Consider the following 11993-nt stretch of genomic DNA (forward strand, 5'->3'; position numbering starts at 1 on the left):
TAAAGATTCAATTCAAAATAAGTGTCATGAAAAGAGAGTTTGAAAATCAAAAGCATAAGGCTTGGGTTTCTAATGTTTGAAAACAAATGTTAAATGTTTGCACAAAAAGTTTTGGCTTGGGTTAGAGTGGAGGGAAGAAGAAGAAAGGCTAAAGTCCTAAGCAATACAAGAGTTGAGGGATAAGAAATAAAACCACAAATGGATTTCCTCTCTTGAGATCATATGGATGATCCAAGTAGCTCCCATCCTTTGGAATAAGCAATCACACAAGCATAAACTCAAGCAATCAACAATCAAATGAACTTTTGGAATGCTCTTCAAGGCATCTTGAATCTCTCTCTCTTAGGAGCTCATGGTAATGGTTCCTCAATTTGGCTCAAGTGGAAATCCCTAGCACAAAGAAACACACACATCAAAAGGTTCTATTTACAAATCAAAGAATGGACAAGAGGGAGTTTAGAATATGGTCCTTTCAATGTTCATCTTCAAGCTTTAAGCATTCTAAAGGCATGAGGCCTAGTTGCTCTTTGACATTTATAGCACTCTAAAGGCATGAGGCCTAGTTGTTCTTTGACTCCATTTTGCTTGGGTAAGGTCCTAATATCTAAGTCCTTTTGTCCAATTCTTTGCATTTGGTTCACAACAAACAGGCAAACACAAGCACAAAAGATGTATACACAATTATGTGCTCAAGTGAGCAAAAGGGAAATTGCATTAACATAAACATGTGCTCAAGTGAGCAAAGGAAAAAATCAAATGAATAATATGTACAAGAATATTAAATTGCATAAAAGTAAAGTGCAAAAAGTAAATGTTAATGGTTAATAATTAGTGTTAGTAGTTAGTGTGCCATAAGGAAAATTTAGCGATATGTTAAGCAATCGTAATTGGACTTATGTAGAAGTCACAACTATCTGAGGCCGGTCAATAATAATGTAGGCAACAACACAAGTTAGAAGTCTTGATTAGTGAACCAAGTTCCAACAACTTGTCATGCCAAAAAGAAAAAGAGAATTGATCTTGTATTGGTTTAAGTCTTTTGCTGATTTAGGAAACAACATATCCTTAATGCAAAGCCATTCACTTGATCAATTGATCAAGATGATATAGATTTGAATCAAGGAAGGTTAAGTCTCCCTAGTCAATGCGAACTTATCAACCTTCAACTCATTGATCAAAAAGAAAAAAGAAGAAGAAGAAGAAAGAGATGAATAATGGAAAAGGAAATGGAAAGAATAAAATGCATAAGGTGAAATAAAGTGTACCAATCCATGTGTGTTGACCAAATGACATTGAAAGTCAAATGGGATGAAGATTGGAGGTCAAATAATAAGCAAAATATTTTTGGCATTTTTAATACTCCCTCTGTTTCTTTTTAAGTGTCGTTTTAGCATAAAGCTCTCCAACCAAGATAAATGAATTGTTATAATTTTTTTCCCATTGTACCCTCATTTTAATCCACCATATACTTTCTCTTTCTAAATAAAATTCATTAATATAAGTACTCATTAAATTATTTACTTCAAATAACTAATTCCATAATTTTCTCCACATAACTCTCTCTCTCTTCCGTTGCATTTTTCAACTACTCCTAAATTTTTGGAATTAATATTGCTTGCTATAGGAATACGTACTGCTTGCATTTTCATTAATGGCTAAAGGAAAACTTATTGCTTATTGTTTCAATGAATGGCTAAAGGAAAAAATATTCCCTCCAATTATTTTAATAAAAACTTAATTTTCCCACCGAAAAATTAAAACCAGTAGTACATATTAAGAAAGAGAGTACATATTAAGAAAGAGAGTACGTATGGGAATGAGAGTTACTCCACTTAATTTTTATTGACCAGCCAATACTTTGAATAGGAATGGGAGTTATGTATGGGAATGAGAGTACGTATTAAGAAAGAGAATTTTATGGAAAATGTGGAGTGAGTTATTACATATATTAAGAAAGAAAAATTTATGGAAAATATAAAGTTGAGTTATTTAAATAGTAAGGGTATAATTGACAAATTGTAACATTAAAACATCAAAACGACACTTAAATAGGAACAAAAAAAATCTTCTAAAACGACACTTAAAAAGAAACGGAGGGAGTATTAAATTAAACTTGAATTAAAAATAAAAGAAAGGTCAAACTTCAAAATCACTTCAAATCAACCTTGAAAGGTCCAAGTGATTTATCCCAAGTTCAACAAGGTCAAACAAAGTTTGACAAAAAAATTCAGCATTTTTAAAAGTCAGAAACTATTTTTAATCAATTAAAAATGAATAAAAATAACCTAATTGAACTAAAATCTCAAATAAATCTCAAATCAATTAAAAAATTGATGAGAATATTTTTCATAGATCCATCATCATTCAAATAGGTTAGGAAAATATTTTTGTATTTTTTGAGTATCAAAAACTATTTAAAATGAATTAAAAATAACCAGAAAAGAGAAAAATCACAAAAAATATCAAATGATAAAATAAAAAATATTAAAAATCAAAATTGGAAACTAGAAATTATTTGGAGAAGAATGCAATTGGTCCCATATTTTTTAGATTTAAAATGAAGAAGATATGAATTTTTGAAAATAATGGAAATAAAAGAAATAAAATCAAAAATTAAGAAAATAGAAAAAGCGTGAGCCGTCTGATGATGATTCATTAATTGAAGTGGATCATCACACGGCTAGGAAGCGCGTGTTCACCATACATGCGGGTCAAACGCATCACACCGTGCCAAATGAAAAGTCATAACAATGGATGTACGTGATTGCATCTGGGAAAATGGATGAACGATCCAGATTGAATCTGGAGACCAGACGGTGGCCAGCGCCACCGTCTTCTCCGGCCAAACTCCGCCCACGTTCAAAAATTGAAGAGCAAAAAGAGGTAACCAAATGGCACGATCCATACATCAAAATGAAGCTGGGGTGATGGATATCACCCCTGTAACCTTGAATTGTACTCAAGCTTTCTATAGAATAAGAAATTTGAGCTGGAAGATTCAGGTACAAAAATTACAGTTCATTAAAACACCAAATTAAAGCCACCACTGGCTTGCCTCTCAAGTGAGGACTTCAGAAAACACATTGGCCAGGCAAATAGATCATGGAACGAGGAGATTCGAAGCAAAAATTTGTTGGACCATACCTTTGAATTGAGAAGAGTTGAGCTGATTTCTTTGCTTCCTTTTGCCAAACAGAAGTACAATGGACTAAAGGAGAGAGGTCTAGGAACTTTAGATCTAGAAATTCAACCAGATTTAGTTGAATTTCAGATCTGAGAAATTTTAATGAAAATGAAATAGTTCCTTTGGTGAGAGGTTTGGTTTTCAGTTCAGCAGCATTTCAGGTTGATTCATGGATGATTTCAAATTAAGCAAGCAAGTGTATTTATAGTGGAAGCTGATGCAAGGAGGTGGAAAATCCGTGTGCATGGCAAATGGATACTCTTTGCATGGGCTTGCATGATCATTCAAAAGGCCCAAATCCAATTCCAAATGCAATCTGAAGTATAATTGAGCTAAAATGGAAGTGTAATTGGCAATGCACAAGCTTGTATAATAAGTTCCAACATGTTATGCACAATTATGCCTAAAACTTCATCTCTTCAAAAATGCCATTTGCCAAATCCAAACATGAGCATGTGAGTAATGGTTGGAAAGGTCTTGATGTAAGGAACAAATGTTATATTGGGAAAAAATCCATTTGAAGTGTGGAAATTAGTGAATTTTGGATTTAAAGTGTAAGGTGCAAAACATGTAAAGGCAAGGTTTCCAAATTTGGCCAATGTTCAAGCCCCTCTGTTTTGATGATGCAAGCCTCAAATGAAAAAACCTCAAACATAAAAGTTGTAGATCTTTTCAAGAAAATCACGATGGACTTCAATTTGGCATCATTTGGATTTTTGATGAAAGAGTTATGGGCACTTGAAGTTGGACTTTATTTACTTTCAATGCATTTGGTCCAAAGTAACCTATAATGTTTTTCATTATCACATGTATTTTATTTGAGATTTTGAAATTTTGTTCAACATAACATTTGAAGTAGACATCTTAAGCTTTCCAATGCATTTGATCCCACCTCAAAATCATAAAAAATGAATGAGTTATGTTCTTGGGAAGTTGACCCAAAATTAGGGTTTCAGTCAAAATGACCTATAATGTCTTGGAATGGATGATGACCTGCCAAGCTTCAAATCAATTTTTGATGAACATGAAAGTTGTTCATATTGTCCTTAAGAACATTTTTGCTTTTGGGATCATCTCCATTTGACCAACACATAAAAAGTTAGGTCTTAGTGTATTTCAGAATAGTCAGATGAATTGACTGATCAACTTCTCAAGTCCATGACTCATATCTTGATGAATTGATGATTGAGGACACTCAAATAAGTTCAAATATGCATGAAATGATGAATTTAAGAACTTCCCTTGATTGTATTTGATCATGGGCTGAGGTTGCTTCAAGAGCAAGGCATTATGGATGATCAGATGAACTAGGGTTTCCTTGGGAAACAAACCCCAACCCTTTGACTTGCTTTGATCAAAATGATGAATTAAGATGCTAGGGATGCATATTTGATGGATGAGAGCTTTGGGAACCATTACCATGCTTGTTTTCATCTTCTCTTGGCCATATCTTTGTACTTATGATCTCCTTGAAGCTCTTGACCTTGTGATTGCTCAAGCTACAAACAAAAGATGTTAGTGACATATTTTTGTGCTTTTGGTTAGTAAACAAAATAAGAAAAGCAATGATATACAATCCAAGCATGCTTGGTGATCTCAAACCACTCACAAGAGGTCCCACCCAAAGGTAAAGGGAACCAAGATGCTTATGATCCTTGAGGCTTTGCAACTGCAATGTTATGATGCCATGAGGGATCTTAGGGTCAAAATTGGGGTCTTACAATAATAGCCGGGCATCTCCTTTCAGAATCTAGAAAAACATACTTGAGATTTCCAGGCAGTTGTTTCAGTTCAGCTACTTTTTTGGTCTTATCTTTCTTTTCCTCCAACTGAGGTTCCCTCAAGTTTTCCCACCGGAGTGATCGGGATCCTTTAAAGGGTGGTTGTGTTTCCATCATGGCTAACACTTCCCTCTCCTTTTCATCAACTTCTTGAGTGTCTTCAGAAATTGATAGACTTAGAACTCTCTCCAAGGGCAATTGTGGTTCACCTAAAGGATTTTCTTGCAGAACCACTTGATCAATCACCTATATGTGTTGACTGGTGGCCATATCATCTTTGTATCTCATGGTGTTTCACACATCAATTTTTAACTCTTCATTGTAAACTATTAGAGTCATGGTGCCTTCTTCTATATCTATCAAACATCTTCCTGTCTCCAAAAATGGTCTACCAAGAATGAGCGGTATCTCTTCATCTTCCGACATTTCTAAGATGACAAAGTCCACCGGAAACACAAACTTATCAATCTTCACAAGAACATCTTCCACTACTCCATAGGGTCTCTTCACAGAGTGGTCAGCAAATTGAAGTGTCATTCTGGTATCTTGCACTTTTCCTATCCCTAACCTCTTGTAAATGGATAACGGCATGAGACTCACACTTGCCCCCAAGTCTATAAGGGCCTTTTTTAAAGATCTATCCCAATAGTGCAAGGGATAGTTACCGAGCCTTGATCTTTCTTCTTCACCGGAATCTTCATACCCTGCAAAATTGCACTACAAGTTTCGGTTAGTACAATAGGGTCAGTATCGATGCTCCTCTTCTTTGAAATAATATCCTTCATAAATTTGGCATAAGAGGGAATTTGTTCAAGTGCCTCCAAGAACGGAATGTTAGTCTCAAGCTTTTTGAACATCTCTAAGAATTTCTCGAAGTTCTTCTCATCTTGCGCTTTTTTCTTATTTCTTGTGGGGAAAGGGAGTTTGACAACCGGCTTTGGTTCACTAACTTTTTCTTTTACCACCAGTTTAGGCACCCTCACCTCTTCACTCACAACCTCATTTTCTTTTATTTCCAACTCAACTTCAAGCAATTGGTCTTCTTCTTCGTCATCTTTCTCAGGGACTTCTTTCGATTTACCACTCCTTATGGTTACAACACTCACATTAATATGCTCTCTTGTATTTGTAAATGTAGCACTCGGTAATGCACCCGGTGCTTAAGAACCTGCGAGTTATTGAGCAATCTGACTCATTTGCATTTCCAGATTTTTTATCGAAGCACCCGTTTTCTTAGATTACTTCTAGTCTCCTCTTGAAATTGGGAACTTTGAGCCGCCATTTTTTCAATGGCAATTTCCCAATCTGCTTTTCTTGGTACCTGTTGTTGAAATTGTTGTTGGGGTTGTTGAAACTGCTGCTGGTATGGTTGTTGTTGTTGTGGTCGATACTGCTGTTGTGGTTGGCTTTGATATTGATTGGGCGCTTGCTTCTCCTGGAAGGACCAGCAAGGAAATGTTCAGAGGCAACAGCGCCAAAAACTTGATCGGTAAAATAGCAAGTGTACTATTTGCACCGATGTAGTAATAAAATGGGAGTTATCCCGAGTATCGACCTCGAGGACTGCGTATTAAGTACAAACCTTTACAATAATTCCATTGAACAAAAGATCAAAGGGGGTTTGTTGATTGTTTTTGAAATGATAATTACGATAATAAATTACACAAAGCGTATAAAAATCTTTTAATCAAAATAAGAAAGCATGCTAGGGCAAGATGTATGAATTGCTTTGTACTACACTACTTCCATATTATATAATATCTACGTTGTAATTATTCAACGCCGATTCTCAAGAATTGTTTTCTCTAATTCCTTAGCAGAAAACCATTAACAGTCATTTTCCATCCTAATTCCTTAGCTATTCAAAATGACGTTAAGAAATACGCAGTTGTAACAAGAATTTACGGCTACTACAGTATGATCCTTATTCCTAAGCGATTATACTGAAGTATTATTATAAAAAAAGTGATAAGGTGGTTTGTCCAACCTAAACCCTAACCATAGATCAAAATTCTATTTGTCCGATAAAAAAAGCATTAAGAACTTTGTATAATAATTTGAATTAAGAACAACGTTGATGATCATAAAAACATAGAAATATTGTTCATACATTAGCAATTCAGGGACAACCCCTAGCATTGGGGGGTTTAGCTTCTCATAGTATTCAAAGAAAGAAAATTACAAAATAGAGACATTACAATTCTTTGGTAATGAAGGTTGATCTTCAATCTCTTCTGATCTTGAAAATCTTTTCTTCTTCAAACCCCTTGAAAGCTCTCTTCTCTTGTCTGTCTATTCTTCGTACATCCATAGTCCCTTTTTTCTTCACCAATAGTAGACTAAATAGTTCCAAATCATCCAAAAGCATCATGAAATACCAATAATGCCCTCCGGAATTACAAAGAGACTAGAAAAATAAAAATCAGCAAAAGGAGCGAATTGGCCAACACGGGCCGTGTCAGCTGACACGGGCGCCCGTGTTGGCTCCCTGTTAACTTTTTCATTCAGACTTTGCTGACACGGGCCGTGTCAGCTGACACGGGCACCCGTGTCATCCCCCTATTTTATGCTTTCTTGCATTCCACTTCTGCACAGGCTGATACGGGCAACTGTGTCAGCACCCTGTTTTTGCCTTCAAGTTTTCCACCTTCTACATAAGCTGACACGGGCACCCGTGTCAAGCACCTATTTTGCACATATTTCTCTTTGCAAACCATTTTTGACTCCCGATATTCCCTTACACATCTTTCGGGCTTATTGTTGGACCTGGAAACCAAATAGAACTACCACGAAAACGCATAAAATGTGACAAAAAGAGATGAACCACTAATAAAACATAAAACAAGAAGGAAATTCTGAGATGCGATAAAACTTAGGAAATCAACTAAAAGAAAGAACAAAGTGTTACCGATTCTTAAAGATTCATGCTGGATGGATGATGAAAACTAAGTGCAAATGGTGACCGATCACCTGCTGACAAATTTCCTTCTTTCATAAACTCTTGAAACTTCTTGATTTCCATTATAATCTTATTCTGATATTGGATTAACATGTAAACTTTCTCCCACTTAATTCCTATGATATACCGCTCAACATCAGTTGGTCACTTTCCTCTCAGAAACCACGACTTCTCTTCCTTGCACCAAGTTACACAAAACATAATTACGACATCTTATCTTGATTTGGTTAATCAATGTTCCTTAATTCTTCATAAGAAAACTTATTAATTCCTTGACCACAAACAATATTGACTACTCTTTCCTTATTATTCCTTCAACAAGTGTGACAAACTTGTAATCCATCTATCGGTAATCTTATAAACTTCACTTGACCTAATGCTACATGTTGCAAGCCTCTACTCCAATTGTTTCCCTTCTCTCGTACTACTCCAATAAGATAGCACCATTAGCACGAGGTTGTCTTACTCCAATTCTTATGAGTAACTATCTCCCTGATCCCTATAGACTTGATTGAGCTCTTTCTTCCATCATCTTCCATTGTGCTACTCTGATTCCAATAGTGGAACACCTGGGATTCCTAGGCACTACTGTTTAGATAACAATCTACAAAGAAACACACTTACCCTTTAGAGTGCCTACTGCCCAAAATGGTACTAGAACCTTGCTGACTCCCTTTAGTAGAATAACTTCCTTGATGACGCATAAAAGTTTAGAATAAGACCAACACTCTTCAGAATATAGGTATCCAGGGGTTACATTATTACAACCATAAAAACGTAGAACATCCAAATTCATCATGTGTTCGATGCAGCTAAACCAAATTAGTTTGACAATATCCGGTTCTGGTTACTATATTCCATATCAAATCCTCTTGTAGGGCTTTGATTCATTCAAGATTTCTACCGATACATGATCTCGACCAAAAACAACATAACACCATCAAGGAACTTTAAATCATCAACGAGACACCACTTATAAGGAACTTAAGCAATCTAGAGCGTAACTATGAGTGTCCATACACCTCATAAAGTCACACACAATATTTCACACACATCTAGAGATAACATTTCACTTCGTATCCCAAAATCATTCATCTCAATCGCCCCTTCCCATCTTTCATAATCTTAGCTCATGCTCTTACTAACATGCAGTCCGAGTTACATGTTTAACTTCAGGAATATCTTATCCTTGTTCCTTCTTGGAAGTATAACTCGTGAATCCTTCTAATAGGGTAGAGTATCATCGTACACATCCATTACCACTCTCAGGGAGTCTACATCTAAGGCTATGAATCCGAATGAATTAATCAATTTCATACCATGACCAACCACTTCACACCTTATCAATATATACCATATACCTAACTAATCTCTTCCAGATCACCACTTAGTAGGTCTCTTCCAGATCTGTTCCTTATAGTTATTCATAATCATAATAGTGGTACTTCCCAGACTTACTTAAACTGAGCATGGTTCACCAGGTTGGTTTTCTCACACGTCTGACTTCCATGATATCTCTAAAGATGACCAACACGTACTACACCTTCAGAAATCCCAATTTCAAAACTACCAATCTGACTTATGGTGACTTGTAACTCCATCCTTAATTTTTACACCCACAACAGTACACTTATGACATTTAAGACACCCTTAGCTCCAACAACGTTTATACTCCGGGATCAACCAACTAAACACTCCTCAAGAAGATAAATAACAACCAGACTTCCAATAAGCCAATATTACTCTTGCAATTCAAATAAAATGCACTTAAGATGAACCTTATCATTGCCACACACTTATGACCATTTTTCTTTTAAAAAAAGATAATATAATTAATGTCATATTAAAAACTTTAAAACGATATTCATTACTATTTACTTTTGTGTTATATTTTAATAAGATAAATTTTATTATTTAATTGCGTTATTTAACTTTCTAATGATTTATATGTCAAAAATTGATTAATCAAACAATTGTATTAAATTTTATTCATTTGCCTACGAATCTTAATTCAAGTACAAAAGTTGAAACAATCAGGTTGAATGTCATCATCTGAATTTTGTACAAATTTCTATAGATTATTTTCGTCTCTAAACAAAAAATCTTAATTCTTTATTATTTTCTTAAATCACACTTGTACTTGCACCCAAAAATTTAACATATATATATATATATATATATATATATATATATATATATATATATATATATATATATATATATATATATATATATATATATATATATATATATATATATATATATATATATATATATATATATATATATATATATATATATATATATATATATATATATATATATATATATATATATATATATATATATACTTGCACCCAAAAAATTTAACATATAAACCAATTAATAAAATTTATGGTAATTACTCAATATATATATATACATCCTTCCTATTACTCATTAAAATGTACTTCCTATTACTATTAAAATTAAACATATTGTAAATATGTTTGTAAACTTGTAAATAATAATTACTTAAATAAAATAATTTATAAAAAAATTACCATAAACAAAATCAATAATTTATATTTTGGTTGTGTTTTAAATTGTTTATATATAGTAACATTAATATCATAATTCAACCACGCATGAACTATATTTTAACAAAATCAATAATTTATGTTTCGGTTGAATTTTAAATTTTATATGAAATAACATTAATATCATAATTCAACCATGCATGGATTATATTCTAACTATTATTATAATATTATTATATAATTCATTACAAATATAGTAAAATATAACTTTTTTTTCTAATGAGAAATCATGCCAATATTGTTTTTTTGGAAAGGTAAAATAATAGAGTAAAAAGTCAGAAGAAAATAAAAATAAGCAAACAATTAACACAAGTGAATTCTTTTATTGAAATGAGGTTAGAATAGTGATTTCTAATCATCTTATTTTAATAAAAAAAACATAAATACTAAATTGCAGAATGATGTTGAGAAAATACAATTATCAATCATAGATCTCTCAAGCTCCAATGCAACAACACAATTGTGAGTCCCCCAAACAGTAACCACCTCTAGGGTAACCTTTTGCACCAGAGCAAAATTTGGCACAGTTGAAATTAGGGCATATTCCTTGAAAGCAATGTAATGTCTCATCTAGTACTCCTTCAATCAATAAATTAAAATGCCATTAGAAATATTTTTAAACTGAAAAATATATGCATTTCAAAGAAAATATTAATTATAAGTATTTCAATTGAAAATATAACAAAATTGTGTTACCTGCAACCACCATGGAAACAATGCACAAAACTACAAAGGTAAAGAGGAGGATATTGTTGTGGGTTGCCATTCTACTTATAAGATGACTAGATAAAATTGTAAAATTGTGTTAAATGGTTTACAAGAAAACCAATCTAATAGATTATTTATAAGATGATGACAAGAGTATCGTTTTATGATAAGAAATTAAATAAGTTGATCACGAAAGATATTTTATTTTAAGTAATTTTAATTTAATTTGAAGTAATTAATTTTTAAAAATGTCTTTTTTATTTAAAACAATATCTAGTTCTGGTATAGCACTATTGACTTTTTAAAACAATATATGTATTTCAAATTTTTTATTAGCTTATTTTTTAATTAAAATTTTTCCTAGATATATTAATAATTAACTATTTTAAGACATAATTACTCATTAGGTCTATTAACTTAATTTAATATTTCACTTTAGTCCATTAATTAAAAAGAGTTACATATTAGTCCTTTAAAAACGATTCATCTAGCTTAATTGGTGATTTATATTAATTTTTCGAAAAAAAATCGTTAAGTTGTGTTTAAGTGTCATGACAGCATGACGATAGTCAAAATAATGAGTCAGCAATTTAAATATGAGACTAAATTGAAACATTATAATTAGTTAAGGGATCAAATAAAAATATATTTAGCCAAACTGTAATTAAAATGCTTTTATAACCTATAAAATATCGGATCTGAATTTCATAACATTTTAGATTAATAAGGATGAAACTTTTCATAATAAGAATGGTTCAATTGAAGTAAAGAAGTTAGTTTCA

At 32.8% G+C, this 11993-nt stretch overlaps 1 long non-coding RNA gene across 1 annotated transcript; it reads right to left on the reverse strand.

The window, feature by feature from the left end:
* Nucleotides 1-10806: 10806 nt before the first annotated feature.
* On the reverse strand, nucleotides 10807-11338 carry LOC127135252 (uncharacterized). Its single transcript, XR_007808485.1, has 2 exons — nucleotides 11200-11338; nucleotides 10807-11082 (listed from the first exon to the last, which is right to left on the reverse strand). It is a non-coding gene; the product is annotated as an uncharacterized LOC127135252 (long non-coding RNA).
* Between the last annotated feature and the right edge of the window lie 655 nt (nucleotides 11339-11993).

This window comes from Lathyrus oleraceus, chromosome 1, assembly GCF_024323335.1.
Source record: "Lathyrus oleraceus cultivar Zhongwan6 chromosome 1, CAAS_Psat_ZW6_1.0, whole genome shotgun sequence".
NCBI lineage: Eukaryota > Viridiplantae > Streptophyta > Magnoliopsida > Fabales > Fabaceae > Lathyrus > Lathyrus oleraceus.